The sequence below is a fragment of the Carcharodon carcharias genome, chromosome 6 (assembly GCF_017639515.1).
Source record: "Carcharodon carcharias isolate sCarCar2 chromosome 6, sCarCar2.pri, whole genome shotgun sequence".
NCBI lineage: Eukaryota > Metazoa > Chordata > Chondrichthyes > Lamniformes > Lamnidae > Carcharodon > Carcharodon carcharias.
The window spans coordinates 71,022,722-71,048,244 of NC_054472.1; the positions used below are offsets into that span (position 1 = coordinate 71,022,722).

The 25,523-nt window shown below is 39.2% G+C and overlaps 1 protein-coding gene across 2 annotated transcripts in view; it reads left to right on the top strand.

Moving 5' to 3' along the window:
• Nucleotides 1-1,758: 1,758 nt before the first annotated feature.
• The window catches only part of LOC121278911 (band 4.1-like protein 3), a 196,534-nt gene continuing 172,769 nt past the window's right edge, over nt 1,759-25,523 (top strand). The window contains exons 1-2 of one of the 2 annotated variants that reach the window (XM_041189446.1): nt 1,759-2,044; nt 2,721-2,779. The gene's annotated coding sequence lies outside the window, so the exon portion shown is untranslated. The remainder of the gene's footprint in view (nt 2,045-2,720; nt 2,780-25,523) is intronic. The other variant, XM_041189447.1, reaches the window with a different exon arrangement.

A 25,523-nucleotide genomic window follows, 5' to 3' on the forward strand; every position in this document is an offset into this window, starting at 1 on the left:
GCCCCTGAATTGAGGATTTGTCAGACTTCTCCACAGTCGTTCCATTACCTGCTGAGTGTTGCCATTGCTTTGTTTTTCTTACATTTCCAAAATCTAGGCTTTTTTGCATTTTGTTCCATATCCAATCATTTTGGTTTAGTAATCTTATAACATAAACTAAGAAAGTAACTGAGAATGCATAGAAGGCTGAAAAACAGATTAATCAAGGTAATTCAGGTATGATGCTTCATTGGAACTAGTAGAGTCATACTGTTAGGATTGGCAAAAACGGAATTACCAGGAAAGAACAAGGAGGAGTTTGTGTGCCATTTTCAGGGAAAGGCGGTTATAGGATATTTTAGTTTTATCCACTGAAGCTGAAAGCGACCAAGGATCAGCAAATGCTGATCTTAACTGCTTTAAGGTGACATTTGTTTTCCCTTCCATTTGAAGTTAGTTGTAAACAAAATCACTATCTTAAGATTGTGGGAAATTTGACCACAGTACTTGATTCTTCACTCTGTTAAGCTGTAACATCAACTCTTGCGAGAATAAACATTCTCTTTTTATTCATCCTCAGCTGGGACTCACTGTCGCATCCGTTCACATCCAACTTAGTTGATGGCTTCCTTCAATATTAGAGCTATGGGAAAGCGGCTGTCTGATTTGAGCTTGTTTTCATTTCCCATCTCGCCTTAAGTACGTGTTCTTTGCTTGAGCTTTCTCCACAGCGGCCTGATTGAGATATGAGACCCATCAGATTCTGAAAGAGGACGAAGATATTTATGGGTGAAAAGACACTTCTTCGTATATTGGTGTAATTGTCCACCATGCTGCCTGAAACAGCCAATTTTATATTTAAGACGCTTCTATCCTTGAATGATTTCTCCGTATTTAGACAGTTTAATTCAACGAATGAATCTCTCGCCTTTTTAAAATGAAATGGCTATGAAGAATTAGTTACACCGAACAAAATTGTGTTAAAAGGTATTTCTGATAGTTGTCTTTTTCTCACTATCTAATTAGGAGAGCTGGCTGGTAGGAGTGATTCCACCCAATACTTGAGGGAGCTGAATTAGCGTGGGTCGATGTAGCCGTCAACTCAGCGAGCGTCCGTAACTGTTTCAATTCAGCTCCGTGCGCTAATTCAGGTCTCTTGTGTCACATAGCTGCAGCTAAACTGTAAAATATAAAACACCTTTATAGAATTTAAATCCTGTCATATTAAGTAGCATGACAGAAGATTTATGTGGCTTGGTCCTTTAGAGATTTTAACCCGCCCGTCTAGCTCTGTGTCTTCCAGACGTTTCGCAAGTTCAGAATACAGATGTCACACGGGTTGTTCTATTTTATTTGTGAGAATGGATATTTCTGGAAAGTTTCACTCCATTGCTGGGAAATAGGTTTATTAAATGGTGCAGTTTCATGCCTTAAGAAACTATAGTGGAAGAGAAAAAATTACCTGTGTCGACAGGTTTAATGTACATGTGTATAGTATAATGCACGTTTTATTTTAAGTTTTACATTTATCGAATGCAGTACAGTAGCAGAATCCTGAAGGGATGTCTCCAATCGCCGTGCTCAAATAGGAGGCTAAGGAAAGTTCCTTTTGCGTATGTAATACTGTACTGAAGCAATCTGTTTCTCATTACACTGCACTGTGGAGGGGGGAGAGAGAGAAGCCCCAAATTCCCATAGCGCTCATTTGCCCCATCTGTGGTGGCAGCTTCAGCGCTGTGGAGAAGCGCCGCTCCTCCTCCTCCTCCACTTTCTCTGAGACAGTGTAACACTGCGCACAGACAAACAAGTCACCGTCCTTCCACACCGCCCCCCCCGCCCCCAGCACAGCCAAGCCAAGCCGACAGGGAAGTAAGTGGCCGCTCTGCTTCAGAGGGAGACCGGCTGCAGGCGCCGAGAGCTGAAGCCGGTCGAGCGCAGTGATTTGGCAGGACCCCCCGCTGCTGGAAGCCGCTGGAGAGGCGGCGTGGCCCCGGCTCAGGGAGGAAGCTGCTCATCGGGCTCGGTCACCGGGGCTCGGCTCGGCTCGGCTACAAGGACGCGCAAGGTATGGCTCCCGCTGCGAGCTCTGGGCTCCCCCTGCGCTGCTGCTCGCCAGCTTTCTGCCGGTTGCCCTCGGCGCCATATTTAACTCTCTTTTTTAAATCATTTATCCTCTTTTTCTCTCTCTCTCTCTCTCTCTCTCTCTCTCCCCCCCCCCCCCCCCCCCCCCAACCTTTGTCCTGTCAGTTTTCTATTTTAGTCAGCAGGATGTGCAGTTAGTAGCGATCCTGAGCTGCACAGTGTAAGTGGCGGGCTCGGAATCTGTTTACTGTCTCCCTGTCTTCCATCTGGCGCTCGTTCTCTCACAGTGGGAGAGTGCAAGGCTCGAAGGTACTTTATTCGCTGCTGAATTTAACACGGCAAACAAAATACATAAGAGATAAGGGAGCAGAGTAGTGTCGAATCGCACTGTGTAGGAGCCACTTTTATTGCCGCCGTTTGGATGTGTGGTGTTTGCGAATTTGAGAAGCCGCTGGCTGAACCGCTGCAATAGAATAAGGCTCTGAAAAGGCATATTTGGAATAGGATGTATAAATATGCAACATTGTGTGTTTGATTTCGTCAGAAGGGTAATTCTAAGGGCGTGGGGGTTGTTCGCGTGCTTTGTCAATTATTTTTCCTACATATAAAAAATATATATGTATATAATACGTTGTATAACATTTTGTGCCTGACTGCAGATATGTGTACGTGTTACTACACGAAAAGAGGGAGATCCTTGCGTGATTCATTTCTTTGGGTCAGTAAGATGAGTTGCAGCTTTGATTGTTTCCCCATTGCCAGCAGTTCTGCAATGCGGTGGGTGTGGTGTGGAGTAAATGGCAGTTGTAGTCCGCTGCAGTGACAGCACTCTCCGGGATCTAAGGTGAATGAGAAAATCTGCTGCCGACTCTGCCACCTTCTCTCACTTTATTCTCGCACCAGGTAGGGGAAGGCTGACTTTCACTTCTCTCTTCCTCTCACTGGTAAGTTAGTGGTTTGTGGCAACATATGGTTGCCATCAACCTTTTAAAGTGGCCATGGAATCCATCTTTGGAAACTTGCTTCACAGTTGATGTATTTCAACTTTCGCATGTTCCATATTTTCCAAACAAGATGATCTTAAATGTTCTTATAGTCATTAAGCATGTTAATTTTTTGCTTTCTTTTAAAATATTCTGAAGCACGTGTACTTGGTAATGCACCAAAGAAGTGATTCATCCAGGTCTGCTAAAGATGTTGTTTGCTCCAAGTCATTCTGCTAAATGTAACTAACTGTATCTTGCACATTGCTTTAAATATACCTAGGTACTTTTAAAACATTGAATGTTGAATCTGCACAATCATTTAAGTATTTGTTGGTATCTCTGATTTAATGATTGAGATACTAAAATTTACACAAATTGCATTTGTCTTCATTAATGCTGCCACCTTTTGTTGAATTTAAGTAAAACCCTTGGAAATCAAAGCTTGATTTTTTTAAATGGCCCTGTTAAGTCTGTAGATAATTATTTAGCCACAGTTCAATTGAAACGATCTGGCGATGAAATTATTGACAGGATACCAACTTTGAATTTATTCACATACTTAATTCCAAAGTAAGGTCTTCAGGAGTTAATTTGTGCTTTCTTCACTTAGGGGAGAAAGTGCAATTGTTTAGTCAGTAGAGCATTCTTTTTGTGTATGCTTTCTGTGTGAACAATTACTAGAGTGGTTGGTATGGAAGCATTGTTTGCAGATGTAATTTTACACAAATTGACTTGACCTTGAAATTTCAGTTCTAAGGGCGATGCATCCACAGCAGCAACATCAGCTTGTTGAGTATTCATTTAGATCAAAGTCACTTGGAACATTTTCTGTTTTCATGTGGTTTGTCTCAACAACTAATTGTGTGTATTACCCTACTGCAATGCAATAAAAAGTAAAGGAGCTGCCATGGGTATACTGCTAGATCACCAGAGGCCACAATGCTTCTGACAAGATGCCTTGCTTTGACCTGATTACTCATTCTTCTGTAAGATATTACATCTGACTTACATATTCACAGACTGAAGCATTTCATTGTGGTAGTTGCTGTATATTGTTCATAGGTGCATTGCTTATTTAATATAAATGTCAACCACTGCTCCTTACACATTTCATTGCCTGGTTTCTGTTATGTGTAATAGAAATGTAGTGAAGCTTGGGTTATATTTACACAGGCCAAATCAATTTAACTGCAGAGGTATTAAAAGCAATAAGACTAGTGGTAGCCTTATACTGTAATTAATTTAAAATCTTCCATGTGGCCAATACTGAAATAATCTTTGAAATGTATAATATTGGAAGTGGTGGTATAGGAAGAATCATGATACAAAAAAGATACATGTTTAGTACAATGAGTGGATTTTTGTTGCTTCAGAATTTAGTTTCCTTACCATGTAACATTTCTGAAGATAATTACCATATAACGATTATTGAAATGAGGTTGGAGGCTTTACCTTGTCGAACTGGGGTGAATAAATAAAAATATTTCATTCACACTTCTGCCTCAAAGTAGTCATTTTGCTTTCCAGTATAAAATTATTCTTTGCACACATTGATGAATGTCATCAGGAATTGGTTTTCATGGACAAAATTCAAATATATTTCCAGCAGATATTCTAACATAGATTCTTATTTTTCACAGTAATTTTTGGATGTGCATAATTTGAATGTAATGTGCCATAGATTTACAGTCGTGTCTGTTCAAGGCTAGGTAGAATTTGCTTTTTGGAAGTGTTTTGCCTTTTTATTTGAGACTAGAATTTTTTTTTATCTCTTTTGGACACAGCTGTTCAGTTTTTAGCATCAAGTGACATTACCTCCAGCAGCAGCCTATCAGTTTGCAGCCCGAACTCAGACTCAATACCCTTAACAGATTTGTTCAGCAGATTAAAATATTTAAGTGTGCAATGATTGGTTGTTGCTGAGATCTAAGTCTTGAACAGATGTTGAAGGAGCAGAATTACCCTTTTTCGGGGAAATGTCAATATGCCCCATGGAAACCAAGCCCAGCTGGGGGAGGGTGCTGTTAAAATAAAAAACTGAGGCAGTCCCTGGGATCTTGCTACCTTCCTGTGGGATTGGATTTTAACCTGTTTTCTGCTGGAGTGTGGGCCATCCACCAGAAAGCAATGGGGTCATGCTTTTTAAGTGTGCAGATCTGGCCAGACGACTGCAATTTCAACTTGATGCCTGAGTGAGTGGGTAGTGGTGCCTTCCCTGATCAAACCAAGAGAGTCAAGAGCTGCAATGAGGGTCAGATGAGGCCCAGTATTTAAATTTCCTCCAGGCTCCAGCAGGAAACCTCCTCAGCCCTGGGTTTCCTCACCAACCCCCCTCCCCCCCAACCCGTTCTGAAACCCTGATTGCCTGCTGATCTTTTAATCAACGCAACTTCTTGCTAGGATTGTTTCTGCAGGTACTCGACAATGGTGCTCTCCACATCGTGGATTTGGGTGGGTGACTGACAAGCTCGATACAACTGAGGCCTTTATAATCATCTGGATGGGGGTATGTCATAAAAAGAAATCAAAAGCAGATTTTACACTGCCTGATATTTCAGTGGTGAAGATTCTTGGTTTAATATTGACTTTTCTATTTTTAGCACTTGTTGAGCACTTGTAATCTGTTCCTCATCAGAATCAAATGCAACAGAGAACATATACAAATTTTTACAAAAAGAAGTCAAATGGGGAAATAAAAGTGACTAGTTACATTTGGAAATGAATAAGGAGGTCGGTGTATAAATAAAGCAAGTACTTCTGGCAGCTGTCTGGAATATGGCAGGCATGGAGTCATTGTATCAGAAATGTTGCTAAAAGTGCTTGACATGAGGTTGCCAAAGCACTATTAATTTTAGTCTTGTAAATTTACTTTGAAGCTATTAATTATTCTTCACTTGTATCTCAGTTTGATTAGTTTGTTTCTTTACTGACCTACAGAGTGTCATCAATGGAAACTGGAATTTAAAGTCTATTCTACAAGTGCCCATAAAATTTCAGCTGAAGGTCTTATTGTAGGTATTATAAACAGCATACCATCTTATCCCAAAGGCAGTGATCTAGTAAGTAAGAGGGAGAAAATTACAAGAGGGTAATCTTGACCATGTATAACGGGAGGGGGGTGGGTGGGGGGGCAGTAGCAAGTGGACAAGCCTGTTTTACATCTTGCTCAATTCTCAGTGAAGTCATCGAAAATAAAAATCGGTGAGAAGTAAAAAGGGGCTGCTGACTCACTATCTCAAAGTTCAAAATGAACTCCCAGTTTTATTCATATCCACGTGAAATGGTTTTTGGCCAAGAATTTCCACTTTGAGCACAGTTGGCAAATTGAGCCACAATTGGGCACAAATTGCGCTAGCTTTCAGAAATTATTTTATTGTTCAAGTTTCTGTTCAGACCCATTTGCATATTAACAAATGTAAAATCCATCATAAATCCGTGCAATTGGGCAGCATTTTAGAACATTTTTTGAGAAAAATTACTTTCAAAGTATACCTTAATATAGTTAAGAGTGGTACCTGTTAGTTTCATTAGTACAGCAGAAAATAGGTTTATCACAAAAGCTGAACATTTTTAATCCAAATGTAGTCACCTGTGAGTAAATATCTGATTTTAAAATACCTGATTTTGTATATCTGAAAATGTCTTTAATAAAAAGAAATTATACAGAACCATTTACTAGTTAACATTAGTGTAGAGTAGTCAGTTTCTCAGTAAATTAGACACTCTGAAATGGTGTCTAATTAGCGTCCTTGTGGCAAAAAAAAATTTCAAGTGCCTTCCCAAAGACCCACAAACGGGCAGAGTTAGTGGAAATTCGGAATGGTAATTAATTCAGCCTGTGGGCCAGGCCAGTTTTGTGGATAGAGCCACAATTTGCAGATATTATTTTTCTGCTGGATGTAACTTGCATTAGAATTCCTCAATTATTTGTGCTGGTTTGGCTGATTCCAGGCGAATTGCACTGAGGAAAAACCAATGCAACCTAGTGTAAACCTTGGACCCTTTTGTGAAACAAGCCTGTCTATGTGTTATGGGCCATGGGGAAAGTCACTTGAGGAGAAAATGTGACAGAAACCCATATGCTGAATAAGTTTTAATGGTTAACCCTGACTAGTAGTGAATAGCTTAACGTTGATTCATATATTTAGGCTTGACATCAAGAGTCTCCTTGATTTCGTTAAGTCTTTTAGATGAAGTTACAAAATTAAATATGAGCTGACAGAGATCCTGACATTAAAGTTCTTCTTTCTCCTCCACTACACTCAATTTTCTCTCCTTTTTGGCTGCAATCATGACTCAAGCAGTCATGTGGTTGCACAAGGCTACTAATAATTTCTCACAAGGACATGTCATCTTCATTTTTATGTGTAATTCTGTGATTCATCGTTGGCCTGTTCCCTGTGCCTCTTTCAGTAGTCTTATTACATTCTATTGGGGAAGTTGCAGAAATTGGGGAAGTTGCAGAAATTGGGGAGAAATGCAGTTTCCCAACAAATGGGCATGAGGGAAAACAAAAAAAGTAAGAAAGAGATGCAGAAAAAAAACTGAATAGAATGACAAAGAAATAAGGGCAGAGAGAAGATTTGGGCATACGCTGTCTCTAGAGCCCCAAGTCTGGATCCAGTTTACTTGTGCTTAGGACTTCATTACATAATAAACTTGCAACAATTATTTAGTCCAGCAGCAGTTCAGTTGGGTGGAAGGGTGTCAGAGTGAGACAAGTGCTTTTGTGTGGGAAGGAGACCATGTCGAGGGGTTTGTAGAAAGGAAAGAAAGGGACTCTCTGAGAGGAAGGGAGTGAGCCCTTGTTAAAGACTGGGGATAGGAAAGGGATAAAGACCCCTACGGGGTCTGGTTTCGAGAAGAAGGAATGTGAGATGTATCCTTTTGAAGTGGTGGGAAAAGGAAAGTATTGTAGGCCCGACTTGAAACAGCAGAAAGCAGAGACCCCAAGGAGAAGAGATACTCTATTACTCTATTGTGTGTAAAACACAGACAACAGGAGTTTGTCATCAGTGTAGGAGAAGTGATCCAGTGGTCAGGGACCAGAAAAGTTTGTCTCATTGAAACCTGTACCTAGTGCCTGACCAGTATTCACCTGCATTTTGAAACAAAAACAGAAAATGCTGGAAAACTCGGCAGGTCTAACAGCATCTGTGGAGAAAAAAGAGTTAACGTTTTGAGTCTGTATGATTCTTCTTCAGTATGATTTTCGAGTCATACGGACTCAATGTTAACTGAGTTTTTTTTTCTCCACAGATGCTGTTAGACCTGCTGAGTTTTTCCAGCATTTTCTGTTTTTGTTTCAGATTTCTAGCATCCGCAGTATTTTGCTTTCATCTGCATTTTGTTGGCTGCTGTTGTCTTTGTTCTGCTCCCTTGAGATTTGGGGGGTGGAGTGGGGAGGTGGCTGAAGAGGAATAAATTGGAGATGAGTGCCACCCTGTTGAACAAAGCAAGGAAGGTGGTGGAGAAGAGGGAAACCTGTTACACACAGTTGGGCTTTTTAGCTCTGCTGGAGACGGAAGGAATGGTCGTCATCCACATTAAAACACAATGCATCCTCCAACACACTGACCAAGTAGTGCCGTCAGAATGAGTTCTTGCATGGAAGTGGGGGTTTAGTTGCATGTCCAAAGGGAAGAAGGTAGTGTGCATAGCCCTTTCTCACATGCCTAATAGAATGGTGAAGTGACAGAAAGCTAGTAATAAATAGTCTTCCCTAAAGTAAGAAAAGTCCAGGGAGGGAGGGAGAAATATATCCACAAACAAAATTAGCTGTTGTGATTGAAATTATGGAAAGAATAGATGAGAAGCTTGTGTAGAAAACTGGGCAATTGATACTTCTGGTTGCAATCATTTTCATTTTTACTGCTAACTCTGTTCATTTGAAACAACAGTATATTAGAAATTAATTTTGAGTGTATGACTTCCAGGCCTATCAAATGCTGAATTAATGAGTTTATTGCTATGTGGTTTAATGGCTGATATATGTTTAATTTTTATATTTTATTTATGGCTTTTTTTTTGATACGTCAGGAGATGCACATATATCCTTTTTGCATATTTTAATATACAACTGGAAGAGCAAGAGGAGTGGCACAACTTGATATGGTCACCCACTGTTAAGTAATAATTTGACATGTGGATGAACTTATTATAAATTGTGCTATTTTAATACTTTAAAACAATATTACTTAGATATGCTAAAGATATATAGGTCTTTCACTATTTATATATTTGAATATTATCAATCCCTACATTTCAAAATCTTGTAATGCATACTTTGTTCTTTGTGTTGTGATGTACAGTGGATAATGACCCTGTAAATCTGTAGTAGGCAGCATTCCTTACTGCAAACACACACTGGGGGAGAGACATTTCATCAAGGTCTCATGTAGACCTCCTAAACATAGTTTTTTTTTGAAGTAATGTCATAGTGAAGCAGCAATGCCAAGCTGTAGTTCTGAATATTAATTGCTTTAGTTCCAGGGTCATGAAAGTGTGTGATTACATTTTCAATGTCTACTAAATAATAGACAATTACCTTTAGAGTAGAATGAACTCTGGCAATTCAGTACATTTTTGCTTTTAGTGCAGAAAGCCTGTGGCTTCAGAAGAGGATGTAATGTTACAGTAGTCCCATTAGTGAGTCTGTGACAGCTGGAACTTGAAATTATAGGTTGCCTGGCTTCTCAGGGATTACTAAATGCAATAAAGTGCACAAGGAAGAGTATAACTGACAGCTGTTGGCTCTTCAGCAAAAAAGGGTGTATGATAAGGCTACATCAAGCCAAAAGGAGAAAAGACCCTTATTTTAAGAAGAATTTATATACATTGCAGCTTGTTTGTAGGTCACAATTGAGAAGCCTTAATTCTTCACCTATGATGACCATATTTTAAATAAAAATGATTATTTTGCTGGAGGCAAATAAGATATGCACATTGTATTTACATTTGGGAATGCCTTTGGCATGAGCAACAATTGCTTGGGCATATAGTTACTTGAAAAAAAATAATTCTGGCATGTAGGTGACCCATGCAATGCTGTCATTTATTGCTACTCCTTAGTAGTGCTTGATATGCTTTAATTTTAAAGCATTGTGGTGAAGGTACTCCCAATATTAGGTGAGGAGTTTCAGGATTTTGACCCCTGAAATGATGAAGAAATGGAGTTATATGGCCAAGTGGTATGTTGTATTGCATGGAACGGAATTTAGTGTTCCCATGCATCTGCTGCTTCTAGGTATTAGAGGTTGTAATTTCAGGAGATGTTGAAGAAGTGTTAGGTTGCAGCAGTGCACCCTGTAGAAAAATGCACACTGTTGCTATGGTATGCTGTTGGTGGAAGGTGTGCATGCATAAATACACACTTGCCCCTTAGCAATCCAAACAGATGTTGTTCAGCTGTTACTGCAAGCATGGAGTGCTTCATTTTCTGTCGAATTATTAATGGAATTGAACGTTGTGTAACTGTCAGCAAACAGCACTATTTCTTATGGAGGGCAGTTGGTCGATGGTGCAGTTGGAGATAACTAAGCTTCATATGCCATCCTGAGAAATTCTTTCAGTGATATCCTGGCCTCCAACAACCACGACTGTCTTCCTTTTGTGCTAGGATGACTCCAGATATTGGAGAATGTTTTCTTTAATCACCATTCACTTCGGTTTTAATCGGCCTCCTTAATGCCACACTCGATCAAATGTTACCTTGATGTTAAGGGCTGTAACTTTCACCTTGGGTCTGGAGTTTTATCCATTGTAATGAGGCCTATAGCCATGTGGTCCTGTCGGAACCAAAATTGAGCATTGGTGAGCATGTGCTGCTTGATAGAACTGTTGACATCTCTCTTAATTACTTTGCTTAGGATTAGTTTGGGAGTAAGTTGATGGGCCAGTGATAGGCTGGGTGGAATTTGTCCTTTTTTGTAGACAGGATATATCCAGGCAGTTTTTCACTTTGTCAGACAAATGTCAGTTGTGTTGAAACAGCTTAGCTAAGGGCTAAACTTGCCTTAAATGGTATTTAGAATAATATTGCATCTGCCTTTGGGTGAGGGGTAATACTGAATGCCTTAAGGGTCCAGAAGAAAATCTTTTGTTTCACTAAATGTGAAATGTTTCTTCCATTGATTTTGTATCTGCCTTACTGCACCCTTGTATTTGAAAATCAGGAGAGAAGCATTAGCCATATCCAGGTCCTAACTGTTGTTGTTAAAGCTCTAGTTGAAACTGAATTTCAAGTTGATCAGTGTTTATGGTATTTGCAGCTACATGTACTCCAGTTTCAGGTGACATGACCCATGTTAATGAATTGATTGCCCAGGGGGCTGAGTGGCATGATGAGTTGGTCTAATGATGGGATGGTAGCATGTGGGTTCACAACAGTAGTTTTTTCAAACTTTTTTTTCCAATGAATTCATTAGAATCCTCCAGAAGGAGGCAATGAGGACTACATTTCCTCACCCTGTAGAAGGAATTTCTTAGTGACATTGGATTGCGGTGGCTTGTCTTCACAGCTACCAAATGATATATATTTTTGGGAATCTAAAATGGGGGAATTAAGAAAGTAAATGATTATTGCTGAATTAATTTTTTCATTGTGGGGAAATAGGAGATTTACATGTAATTTTTACAGAACCATTGAAAAACCGCTGATGCAAACCAGTATTCATATTTACTGTACAGATCTGGGACCTTTTGATTTTGGATTGCAACTGCCATCAATAACTCTACAGCAGTTACATTGGGTGGCTTTAATAAAGAACTCATTCATATTGTCAACAAACTTGATTTTATAGTTTTGCGACCATATATATTGCTAACAGGTAATTGAGGCACCTTGGTGGGAGCACATTTAGTCCTATGAATAATAGTCTGATCAGATGATATTCCTAAATTCAGCAATTTAACTTGACTGGCCAGTCGCAATTCCTTCAGGTTGCTAAGATCCAAAGCTGTAAACCTATTTGCTTAAAGTTCCCTGGTATCCAGACAGACACTTGTCTAACATAATTGGCATTCTGGTTGTCATGTATGCACCTTGGCATTTTCCTGGCTGGAGGGAAGTGTATGTCTGTCTAGCAGTGGCTGCCCGATTGGATCAACTGAAAATTTGGAAAAGCTAATTTGTAACACGCAGGTTGGAGTGTTGATCACCAGGGCCAGGAATTCTGCTAATACGAAATTCCAACATTTTTTTGGTTTAAAACACGTGTGATTTAAAACATGAATGCTGTTATAGTAATCAGAGATGATGTATTGTCTTCAAGAGTTTCTTTTGAAAGAAGGTTGCACCCAAAGATCTTGTGGTTGGTGATTTCCCAGAACCCCATAAATTCATTGCGTAAATGGAGTTTTTTGCATTGTTTTGACGGTTATGACAGTGGAGTGGATCAGCATCACATTTCTCAACAATTGTAGGCTATAAAATATTTTTATCAGGACTTGTAAAAATCAGGATTAAATATTTGAATCACTTGTATAGCTTTGGTTATAAGCTCTGTAACAGTACAGCACAAAATAATCATATGGATTATATAAATACTGAACCTATTTTGCTTATCAAATTACTTGACAAGGAAAATAAAGTATAGTTGTAGTTTACAGTGCCCATCATATTTTCATCCTAAAGTGCTTCATAGCCAATGCATTATGCATGGAAATGAGGCAGCCAAAAATACGGTGAGAAAATGCTCAGTTAGACTGTTATTAGGAATATTGATTGAGGGATAAATGTTGGCTAGGACAATGGTAGAATTCCCCTGCTGCTCGTTGAATAGAGCTCAAGGGTCTTTGATATTCAACTGAAAAACAGTTCTAACATCTCACCTGAATGATGGCCTCTCTGCTAGCAATGCACTGAAAAGTGTTATCCGAGATTATATTATCAAATCCTGGAATGAGTCTTGAACCTATGAGCTGTAGACTGAGGTGTGACTGAGCCAAAGCTAATACATTTAACCTTTAAGTAATTGGGCTGTCCTACTGCTAGATTGTTTGTTTGCAATAAATTTAAATGCTGCTTGCAGATATCTGCTGTATCTCAAATGGACCAGTTTTATATTGGATGCTTTGCTAGCAAAATTAAGGCTGCTAACCAGTTATTCTGCTTGGGGTATTTTTTCCATCCTTATGCCTCCATGTTGGATTAGTTTAGTCCTTCCTTCTAATAACTCCTAAGGAGTTCCATGGTCTTCATTATTTTCCCTCCCATTTCCTCGAGTACTTTAGTGATAGTATTTCTGGTCACAGAATTACAGCCCCCACCTCTTTACCATCTCCACTGATCCTGGACAGCTGTCTATATTGGGAAAATAGCACTAACCATTTGTCATCATGATTGGTTAATAGAAGTACCACTTAAAGCCTGTTCAGCATAGCAACTATTTCAGGCAGCTCAAGCAGATGTTTGCATCTCATTAATGTAATTTTTAAGTATTTGCCATTAAGCCCTGTTACAATTTCTGTGGCTTAGATCAGGTAGGCACTTAAATTATCTTCAGTCAACCCTGTGGTCTCTTGGAACTCCTACAACTGCTGCAGACCCTTCAAGTCTGCTTGGTAGACTCCTTATTGTTGTGGATGGAAGGCTGCAAGTGGTGGGATGATGTGTGACTTCTTGTTGTCGAGGACAGCTGTAAGAGCAATTTTAATTTGGGGAATTGTTGATTACATAATCTAGGTATTTCTATTTGTACGGTTTGTTCATGCATTTATTTTGCCCCAATTTTTGAGTTACGTTGGCCACTATGTGAAGCAGGCAAATCGTGTTGACATCAATGTGCCTGCTATAATTGGTGGGAACTGTGCCTGGTAATCAGTTTCAATTTATTTCTTGCTAACTTTGCAGTTAATATTGCCGTGCGAGTGCCATCAATGTGATGAAGTTCATACACCACAGTATCCTTGCAGTCAGCACAAAAGAGGACAGGTAACATGTAGTAAAGTGGAACTAAATATGCTCCTGATCCCATCAAGGGGGTCAGATGATTGCTACAAATTAAGCCCCTTGATTACTTGACTGCCTTGTAAATATTCCCAAATATATAATGTTATCTATATAATGACCTCCTGTTTATATAAAGTAAATTAACATTATCAACTTTAGCATACAAACCATGAAAAAAGTAATCATTCAAGCAGAGGTGCCAAGCTCAGTTTACTTGGTGGGCTTGATCCACCATCAGAGAACTTTAATCAAATGTTATTTGGATCTACTGGGTAATAATTTGCTGTGCTTTTCATTTTTTGGTACCCATTTCACACCCAATGTATGCTGATTTGTAGGTGCAAGGCCCTGCACCTAATCTTCACTAGCCATGTGGTTGTCACCATATTGATCCCCTCTATTTTAAGGGTACCTTGCAGCCACCTGAATTCGGATTGAATCAACCTAAAGATGTAACGAAGGATCTGATGCCTATTTTGGGCTCCATTGCAAATGCGTGGAAAAACTTGGTTGAACAGAAATTGTTCTGCAGGCTGCTTCCAGACCGTTGGTCATACTTTAATGCAGGACTGTTAAAATGTATGCATTTAAACTGAAAACCAGCTTTCTGTTATGTCAGTTTATTAAGCATTACAGAAGCTTGAATACTCATCCTTGGAATGTGGATATCATTGACCAGACTGACATTATTGTACACCCATAATTTATCATTGATGGTGGGCTGTATTATGCTTGAACTGTGACAATGTGTGGCAAAGGGCTTTCTCATAATGTTGGATAAGAGTTCCAGGGTATCCATCCAGGGGCAATGAAGGAATGGCAATATATGTCTAAGTCAGGATGGTGTGCAACTTGCAGGGGAACTTGGAGGTAATGGTGCTTGCATGCAGCTCCTGTCTTTGTCCTTCATTAGAAAGTCATGGGCCTGGGACATGTTAATGAAGTCTTTGAATTGCTGCAGAGAGTATACTTTTTAAATTTGTTCTTGGAATGTGGGTGTCACATGGCTGGCAAGGTCAGCGTTTATTGCCTATTCCTAATTGCTCTTGAGGGTTGGTGATGAGCCACCTTCTTGAGCCCATAGGTGCAGGTACACCCACAGTGCTGTTAGGAGGGGCGTTCTGGGAGATTGACCCAGTGACAGTGAAGGAACAGCAATATAATTCCAAGTCAAGAGGGTATGGGACTTGGCGCGGAACTTGCAGGTGGTGATATTCCTGAATTTGTGCTGCCCTTATCCTCCTAGGTCATTGGGCCTGTGGGTTTGGCAGGTGTTTTTGAAGGAGGCTTGGGAAATTGCTGGGGGTGCATCTTGTAGGTGGTGCACTCTGCCACCACTGTGCACTGGTGGTGGAGGAAGTGTATGTTTAAGTTGATGGATGGGATGCTGATCAAGTAGGCAGCTTTGTCCTGGATGGTGTTGAGCCTCTTGAGTGGTGGAACTGCACTCAACCAGTTAAGTGCGGGGCAGTCCGTCACAATCGTGACTTTTGTCTTTTAGATGGTGGAAAGACTTTGCAGAGTCAGGAGGTAAGCCACTCACCATAGAATACCTGATCTCCTGTAGCCAAAGTATTTATGTGGCTGGATCAATTTCTGGTCACTGAACCCCAGATAGTTGACCGCGGCAATGCCATTGAATGTGAAGAGGTGATGGTTAGGTGCTCTCTTGTTGGGGAGATGGTCATTGCTCAGCACTTACATCGCTCAAATGTTACTTGTCACTTTTCAGCTCAAGGCTGGAATTTTTCCAGGTCTTCCTGCGTGCCAGATTGGACTGCTCTTTATTTGAGAAATTGCTAATGCAGCTGAGAACTGTTAATCATCAGTGAGCAGCCCCACTTCTGACATTATGATGGAAGGAACATCATTGAAGCATGGTGATGGTTAGGCCTCGTACGCTACCCTAAAGTTCTGTAGAAATGTTGTGGGGCTGAGATGATTAGCTTCTAATAACCACCATGATCTCCCTTTGTAACATGTATGACTCTAGCCCAATGGAGAGAATTTTCCTTGATTTCCATTTCATTAAGCACCTTGGTGCCGCAGTTGGTCAAAGGTTGTATTAATGATGAATAAGTTTTCGCTTCACCTCTAGAATTCAACTCGTGTGCATGTTTGGACCAAGACTGTAATAGGATTTGGAGCTAAGTCATCATGGCAGCCCCAAACTGAGCAACAGTGAGTAAGTGTTGCTTGACAGTGCTGACTGTTCGGTAGCTGATAGGCTGCTAATTGATCAGTTGAATTTGGCCCGTACTCTATAGTGAAGACATGCCTGGTCAATTTTTCATTTGACCTGCCAAGTTCTAGAATACACTACTACAGTTTGGGAAGTTGTTGGAGTCCAGAGCCTTTGCTGTGTCTTAAAATCTGTAACAAGTATAAATAGACTGTCATTTGACTTTATTTACAGGAGTATTTAAAAAATCAATTACCGGTTATCAGCATGACCCAGAATGATTTGGAAGCTGAAACACAGATGCAGGAATAGTGCTGCTGACTGAGCCTTGCTGTGGGTTACTAACAGCTGAAGGCTGATCTTGCATGTGGAATAGAGTAGGTGGGAGGGTATGTTGCTCGTAGTGAGATTTCATACACATTTTTAAATTTCAAATGGTCCACTGGACCATATCAGAATTCTATACTGTGGAGGAAACATTTCCTCTAGTTAGATATGGGCCATATTTCATTGTCACGCCCACTTGACCAAAAACTGTTCAGCATCAATGTGAAGATGAAATATTATTGCATATTTAAGAATACTTTTGGAGGAAATAAAGTTGAATTTGTGGCATTTACTATCTTTCCACAAGTACTGCCACTCACCAAGCAGCTCTTTGTTTCAGTACAGAAATTATACCACTGTGAACTTCAAACCCAAGCTAATGAAATTCAAAGTCCAGAAACGTGGTGAAAAAGGTAGAAGAATAGATTTTCATAGTGCTGCTGTGATGTCTTACTACAGCATAATATTGCGGAAGCAACATAAGGTAAAAGACCAGAGAAAAATAGACTCGATTAATAATTGGGCTATGGAAGGGGTATTTAAAAATAACAGGGCCATCAAATGTCAAGGTACTGGCATTTTCATGTGAAGACTTTAGTTCACTGCTCCTCATTACAGTTTTCACAGACTCTGCCCTGCTCTTTTTGATTTTCATTCAATTTCAGCTCCCAACTTCAGAAGAATTAAGTTTTTTTTTATGTCTTTCTGCTTAATTTGGCCCCCTGTGGTGTGGAACCATCTTGGCCATGTTTCTCTGAATCCTTCCAATTTCAGCTATATCCTATTTGTACCAAGGTGCCCAAAACTAGACATGGCAGCTGTTGGTTGGTTCATAAATTCTCTGTCATTGTACAACTGGATTGGATCATTAACCAAAACTGATATTAAAGACATCCATGAAAGTTGGACAGATGATACCCATTACATGTTTTCATTAAAACTGTCAGGAATTTATAATTGCAAATTGTAAGTTTTGTCTAGGCCATGGTATATATCTGTATATCCATTCTTCAGATGTCTCATATGCAAGGTGTTGGTGGTATTTTAATACATTGACTTGTATTACAATTTATTCATCCTTTGCTTTATTGAAGCTGTAACAATACTAACTTATGATCAGTCAGCGTGTGAAAGGAAAGGATAAATTTATATTTCAGGTGGGATATTTTATATAAGAAACATGGCAAATCATTTGGAGAATTTTTTGGTGTCTCCCTTCCATATTTTTCTAATCTCCTCCATCCCCATTACCATCTGTGATATCTGTACTCCTCTAATTCTGGCCTCTTGAGAATCACCAATTTTAAAAGTTCCACCATTGTGTCTTCAGGTGGAAAGGCCCAAGCTTTAGACTTCCTTCTTAAAATTACTTTACCTGTTTTTCTTCCTTTTATCTTCCTTTTATGATGCTTCTTAAAACCTGTCTCTGTTGGAAGTTTTGGTGATCAGCCCTAAGACCTCTTTAGATCTACAGTGTCAAATTTTGCTTTATAAAGCTCCTATGAAGCATTTTGGGAGATTTTATTATGTTTAAGGCACCATATAGATATAAGTTATTTATTGTTAAACCCATCTTTTATATTTGACTATGTATCTCATTGAATCATCTGATACATATGTTTACTGTACAATAATGTTCAGTTCAATGAATAGACCTTGTGTCGTGTCTGATTGGCTGTATGTCCCTTAACAACTCTGGAAAGAACTTAGCCATATTTTCCTAATTAACTAAAGCTTCTATTTTTGAACACATGTTTCTAAGCATATGTTTAAGAAAATAATGGGCAAATGCCCTACAGAATCAGTGGACTTGGAATGCCTAACCTAGATTCAGGATTATGTTTTAGTTCTTACGTGAACTTTTTGCATATGAAGGAAATGCAATTTGATTACTTGAGAACCATGCCACTGTTAAATTTCTTAAAGAACTCGCATGATTTTTCACTGGCGGCCTTTGACAAAGCAAAAGCTTTGCAGCATTTATTTAAAATAACTGAATTAACTTGAATAAAGCAATATATATTTTCTAAATGAGTTATCTTTTTTTCAATTCATATCCTAGTTAAAACATTTAAAAAATTAAGATAAAAGTAAAAAACTACAGATGCTGGAAACCCAAAATAAAAACACCTGGAAAGACTCAGCAGTCTGGCAGCATCTGCGGAGAGGAGCACAGTTAATGTTTCGAGTCCGTATATTAAAAAAATAATTTTATTTAATGAAATATTGACAAATTTGAGTGTGTTCTCACTGGAAAAAGGAAGGTTGTGAGGTGATATGATTGCAGTGCTTTGCGTTCTAAAACAAATAAGTAACGTAAACCAGGACAAGCTATTTTACCTTGTCGAGAACAGAAGAACCAGAAGAGAGAACCTGTCCCTAAACGGGGGGTAAATTCAAAACTAATGAAACAGTATTTCAGTGAGTAATGGATCAATCTCTGGAACAGGTTCCCCAGGGACTCAGTGGAAGCAGTTAGTATTGATAAATTCACATGCAAGTTAGATAAATTTTGGGACATATTGAGTAATTTGAACCATGACATGTGGTAAGTATAGCATGCCTGGGAAGAACAGATGATTTTGGACCTTGAGTTCCCAAAACTCTCCACACTGGGGTTTTCTTTGTCGTGTCTGGATCTGTTGTAGGCTAACTGATGGAGATTGACTGCTATAATTAGTTGAACACCATTAATGTTGTTTCATGTGAATACCAGCATGAAAAAAGGTGAACTAGATGAACCTTTGTCTTTAGTCATCTAGCAATTTTAATGTTCCTAACGAATGGTATATCCAGGAATCATAGTTTTTTAAAGTTTAAAATATTAAGTTCTTTCCTCTCACAAGAAGATAAGAATTGCATAAACCCAAGTGGAAGTATTTTTAGTGCTCAAACATATACAACAATGATTGTATATTGATATGTCAATATGCATATTATTTTCCAATAATTGCACATCTGTCCCAAATATTCGCAGTTAGGGGAGATAGTTTCTCATAACTCACCTCTGCTACATTTGCTCAGCATTTTGTGACTGCATGTATGTTTTGAATTCATCAATGGTCTTTATCTTTTCATGTTTTTATTTCAATTTGCCTTTAATGTCTTCTGTGCAGAGGTTCAAAAACAAAACTGCAGGTTGTCACCCTGTGGTACAAAATACAGAATACTGATTCATTAGTGGATTCTCAAGCAGTCATTTGCTCTATTCTAATTAGGACCTATTTTGCAATGATTTTTGGATGTCTTCATGTGTCGTGACACTACATTTTCATGGGTGGCGAAGCTGATGTTTTCTGACCTTTTTTAATGAACAGTTGTGACTATTAGGTTTTGGAAAAGTACAGTGATATGAATATTGGTTGGCAGGCATTGTGACCAATGTGAAATGCAGTGCATGTGTATTATAACAGTAGAGATGGCAACTGCTGCTTTTGTGATATTTCCAGAGAAACTTAGTTGATAAGATGGAATAATTTCTAACCTTTTGTTCACCCCTGGAGCTCACTACAGAAAAACTATAATTTCCATTTAACATGAATAGCTTTTTACTAAAGCTCAGTCATAATATCCAGCACTGAAGCTGATACTTTTAATAATCTTGCAGAACCGATTAGGCAAGTGGGCACTCAGTATATCTAGTTTTTGTTTTTCAGCATCTAATGCTGCAAGATTTACAAGTCTCCTCTTTTCACAAGTCAACACCTCAATGGTTTCTCTTCCCCATTACTCTGATCTTTTTTTTGTTGTGGTTCTAATCCTTGAATATGTTCTTACGAAGAGTATAGTAAAGTCTGCTGTTAGTATCGCACAGAAAATGTCAAGTAATAACAACATTAGCTCTGTAACAACGGCAGTTTCCAAAATCATAATTTATAGATGATTTTGAATAGTGTTCCGGCTGGATTCACAGAATCGCATAATTGTTAGAGCGCAGAAGGAGGCCATTTGGCCTGTCATGTCTGTGCCTGGCTCTCCCTGGGAACAATTTATCTAGTGCCACTCCCTGGCTATCTCCCTGTCGTCCTGCACATTCTTCCTTTCCACACAACAATCCAATTCCTCTTGAATAGGGTGTGAGAAGGTTTTTTCCTCATGTTGCCGTTGTTTCTTTAGGCAATTTTAAAAAAAGTGACATATATACAATTTTTACTTTTGCTATTTGATCGGATTTCCTAAATTGTTTGGTATAATGATAATTGTGAAATTGCAATGTGCAATACTAATGTATGAATCTCAAATTCCTTTTCCTACTATTTTGGAGGAGGAATTAATACATTTATTTAAACAGCAACATGTTTCCACTAAAATAGTACTGAGAAATCGCAGACAAATGTATCCCATGGTGTAATTTTGGGTTGAAAATATAATCTTTTGTTCTTGAAGCACACCTAAGGTGTAATTTAGAAGGGTTTTTAACTTCATAGGAATGAATGGGAGCAAATAGGGGAGGTGGTGGCATACTAGGTAAGTATTCCAGAAACCCAGGGTAATGCTCTGGGGGCCCGGATTTGAATACTACCAAGGCAGATGGTGAAATTTGAAGTCAGGAAAAATCTGGAATTAGAAATCTGATGATAACCATGAAACCATTGCTGATTGTCATAAGAACCTATCTAGTTCACTAATGCCCTTTAGGGAAGAAAATTTGCTGTCCTTAACTGGACTGGCTCACATGTGACTCCAGACGCACAGCAATGATCTTGACTCTTAAATGCCCTCTGAACAAGGGCGATTAAGGAGGGGTAATAAATGCCGGTCTAGCCACTGACACCCACATCCCATGAATTAATAAAAAATGTCTTTGGAGATCTAGTCAAGCGCTTGAAATCAGTGCTGATCCCCTAGCCCAGTTTAGCAGTAGGCTAGTGACTGGAGTGTGATCGGCTCTTCTCCAGCATGCTCCCTGAACTGTTCTGCCATATCCAGACTTTTTAATGAGGGATTCTTGCAACCTACTTTCAACAGATGCCTGTGTGGAAAGGTACAGACCTATGCTGTAATGTTTTAACAGGCAAAAGACTTCAGTCCTTTGCTAGCCTTACAGTCCTGTAGTTAACTTTAAATTCAAGTTCTTGACTTGATAGGTCTATAGGTGGTGTGGATTGTGCTCCAGATACTGGTTTATCTTTCTGTTGAGGCGACAATGAATTTCTTCATCCAGTGTAGAAATGTTTTTCCTGTTCTTAGAACTGGCAGTAATTCAGTCAAGTTTGAATAAATGCATAAATATGATTGGTATAATATCTCAAAGATAAGTTGAATCATATTGTACAGAGTTTTTAATTCCTTCATGGGATGTGGGTGCCGCTGGCTAGGCTAGCAGTTGTTGTCCATCTCTAGTTGCCTTGAGAAGGTGGTGGTGAGTCGCTGCCTTGGACTGCTGCAGTCCATCTGGTGCAGGTAAACCCACAGTGCTGTTAGGAAAGTAGTTCCAGGATTTTGATCCAGCAACAGTGAAGGAATGTTGATATAATTCCAAGTCAGGATGGTATGAAGCTTGAAGGGGAACTTGTAGGTGGTGGTGGTGTTCCCATGCATCTACTGTCCTGGTCTTTCTAGGTGGTCGTGGTCGCGGGTGTTTGAAAGGTGCTGTCGATTGAGGCTTGGCGAGTTGCTGCAGTGCATCTTGTGTACATAGCTTCCACTATGCATTCGTGGTAGTGGGAGTGAAAATTTTAAGGTGATGGTTGGGGTGCCGATCAACTGGCCTGCCTTGTCCTGGATGGTGTCGAGCTTCTTGAGTGTTCTTGGAGCTGCACTTATCCAGGCACGTGGACAGTCTATATTGCTAGTTACTTATGCTAGTTGAGAACAAAGACGCTTAATCATTATTTTTATCACTGTTTATTTCATCTATGGCATTGTTTCATGGATGGTTGAGTAATAGTCAGCAACTCAGCATAACTCAACCTATACCTTATTCTGGCATGAACTATGTGAATGATATTGAGAGTGAGGCATTGCTACAAGCTAATGACATTTGGTGTTAAATCTGGAGGTTATTGAATTATTTTATGTTGTAAATCTTGGGATTGTAGCCTTTTTTGTCTGGGAGGATTAAAATGTATGAGGTGGAATGCAGTATTGGTTTATGGTTGCTTATTACAAGCATTTTGCTAATTGCTTCTCTCAGACCTCCTGTATCAAAAGACAGTGTGTATCACTGTTCATCCAGATCTATGAAGTGATACTTGAACAGAGTGCAATATTTTGTGACAAAGTACAATATAAACTTTTTGGAGAGAGAAATTCTGTGCTTTTTAAAAAAAAACTGATCTTTGCAAGTTTAATTTCTAGTTTGTATTCAAGATGAGTACTATCAGCATTGCTTCAAATGTACAAGCCCATGACAGTGATTTAGATTTGAGACAAAGTTGTTGTAGAAGTCTGTGTGCCTCCGGACATAAGTGATGCTGCATTATCTTTAAACTAGCCTTGGGGACGTCTGCTTATCGCCTCCGGTGAACTTCAATTAATACTGATGTTTTCGAACTGAACTGTGGGGCATTTGGAAGATTTGGACTGTGAACTGGATATAGGAACTTGAGACAGGAATTTGTTGCAAAAGTATTTTTGATGACCATGTTTATTTCCTGTGCTCTTGTGATATCATGAAACTAAGACTTAGTTCCTGTTAGCAAATTTGTACTATCAAGCACTTTTTGTGCAGTGTCATTTGCTGAACATGGCAATGTGCAGTTTCTTTTTAAAATCCATGTCCACCAAAGATGATTTTTCCAATCCACTTCATTTGAGAATACAGTACTAGCTGTTCATGTAACATGTTTCAACTCCATTCTCAAAAGATCGCACATATGAGCTCCCATTTGATGGGCAGGCTTCTAAGTCGGTGGAAACCTTTTCCTTTTAGAGTTTGCTTTGATGGGCATCCATAAGTTCCAGTGGTAAATTCAATTTAAATTTGTGAAGTGAAAATCAATAAAGCTTTATTGATTATCAGTGTATATTATGAATGTACCCTATGAAGCAATGAAAAAGAAGTTTGTTTATTTTGAAAGATTAATTACTGCGTGAAAGTGAATCCAAGGGTATTGTGATCACACGGTTCCTTTTCTGACTTTTAAATTTAGTCTTTACTGTCCCCTCTTCTGAAAGGGGAGGGAGAGGATTTCAGTTTAACTGCTCCAGGGAAGAACAGAGCTAGTCCCATCACATGTTTACAAGATTTTACTTGCAATTCTTATGCCTGACTTTGTCATCCTGAGGCAAAAAACAATCAGGATTTGGGTGTCAGCCTTGATTCAGTGGGTAGCATTCTTGCCTCTGAGTCAAATGCTGGAGCTTCAAGTCCCACTAGATTTGAGCACGCAATCGAAGTTGGTGGTGCTTCAGTGCAGCACTGGAGGAGATGTTGAACTGAGCCACTGCCTTCTAAGTGTGTATAGCACTATTTTGAAGAGTGGAGGAATTTGACTGTTGTTTCCCAACATTATAATAGTAATTATACTTCAGTGTGCTTCATTGCCTTTAAAGTGTTTTTGGATATCCTGGGTCATGAATGATACTATTTAGGAATGGAATAGTAATTGCATTAATTTGAAACCAGGAAAAATGTTGATCTATATAGCAACTTAAAAAAGGGAATACATTTAGATTACTGTCTCACATGATTAGAATATTTGGGAACTTGGACCCATACTTAGGAAGGGGGGAAGAATAGATAAGATCGGGAAGAATAGAAATGGGGAGCTAATGACATAGTGGTAATGTCACTGGACTAGTAAGCAGAGGCCCAGGGTAATGTTTTGACATAGGTTCAAATCCCACCATGGCAGCTGGTGGAATTTAAATTCAATTAATGAATCTGGAATTGAAAGCTAGCCATTAGTAATGGCAACCATGAAACTATCATCAATTGTCATAAAAGCCACCTGGTTCACTACTGTCCTTAGGAGAGAAACACAAGGATGTATTGGAGGAAATGGTGCTTCCAGAAATCAGAGGGTAGGAGAAAGGTGTGCTTAGTGGTGGAATCACAAAAATTCCATTCTTCTGCCTAAGCACTGATCATCTTCATAAGCTAGATAACTGGGCACAATATAAATGCCAGTGACTCACATGAGCATCGAGATTTATCTAGATTCTAATGGCAGAGAATGATTTGGTAAATGCTAGTTGATTTTATCTGGGAAATATAAAGACGGATTCACTGAGGCTGCATGGAACATCAGTGGTGGGAGCACAAGTGAGAGGATCAAAGCAAATTTCTAGCCTCCTTCCCCATCGAGCAAGACTGAGCACTGGGAGTCTAGTTTTTCCCATATAAAATCTAGATTAATCTCTATACTTTTACTATTTACTGGTATTTAATTGTGCAACATTAGCTGACTAGTAAAGATTATTGATGCTTAGAGGAGTGCATTTTCTGCATTTTACTGACTTTTTTCCATTCAGCAGAGTTTTGGTATAAAACATCATTTGTCAGAAAGATTTAAGTGTATCAGCTTGGCTCCGTCTATAGCACTCATTGCTCTGATAAAACTCTTCCCCTCTTTGAGTTTGTAGGTTGAGACCTCACTTTCAGACAAATACGTACACAGAATCTAGACTAGCACTGCAGTGCAGCACTGAAAATATACTGCATTGTTGGAGTCCTTTGATTGAGAAATTAAAATTAATCTCCATTAGGTGTACGTTTAAAGAAGAGCAGGGAGTTCACTGTGTCCTGGCCAACGTTTACCTGATAGCTATCACCATATTTAAAAAACTTCATTCATTTCTTTGCTGCTTTTGGGATCCTGCTGTGTGCAAAATAGGTGCCCTATCTGCCTAAATAACATTGAGTTAAATTGGAAACAGGTAATTGTATGTGACTGCTTCTGAGTCATGGTAAGATAATATGTGAGTTCATGTCATGTTTTCAAATGTCCTCATTTATGTAGTTACCTGAACACATTTTGAATATATGTATATCCTTATGAAAAACTTCTGCTAGCATGGGAACAGGATTGAAGGCAAGGCAATGAGACTCGGAGAGCACTGTATCTCTACC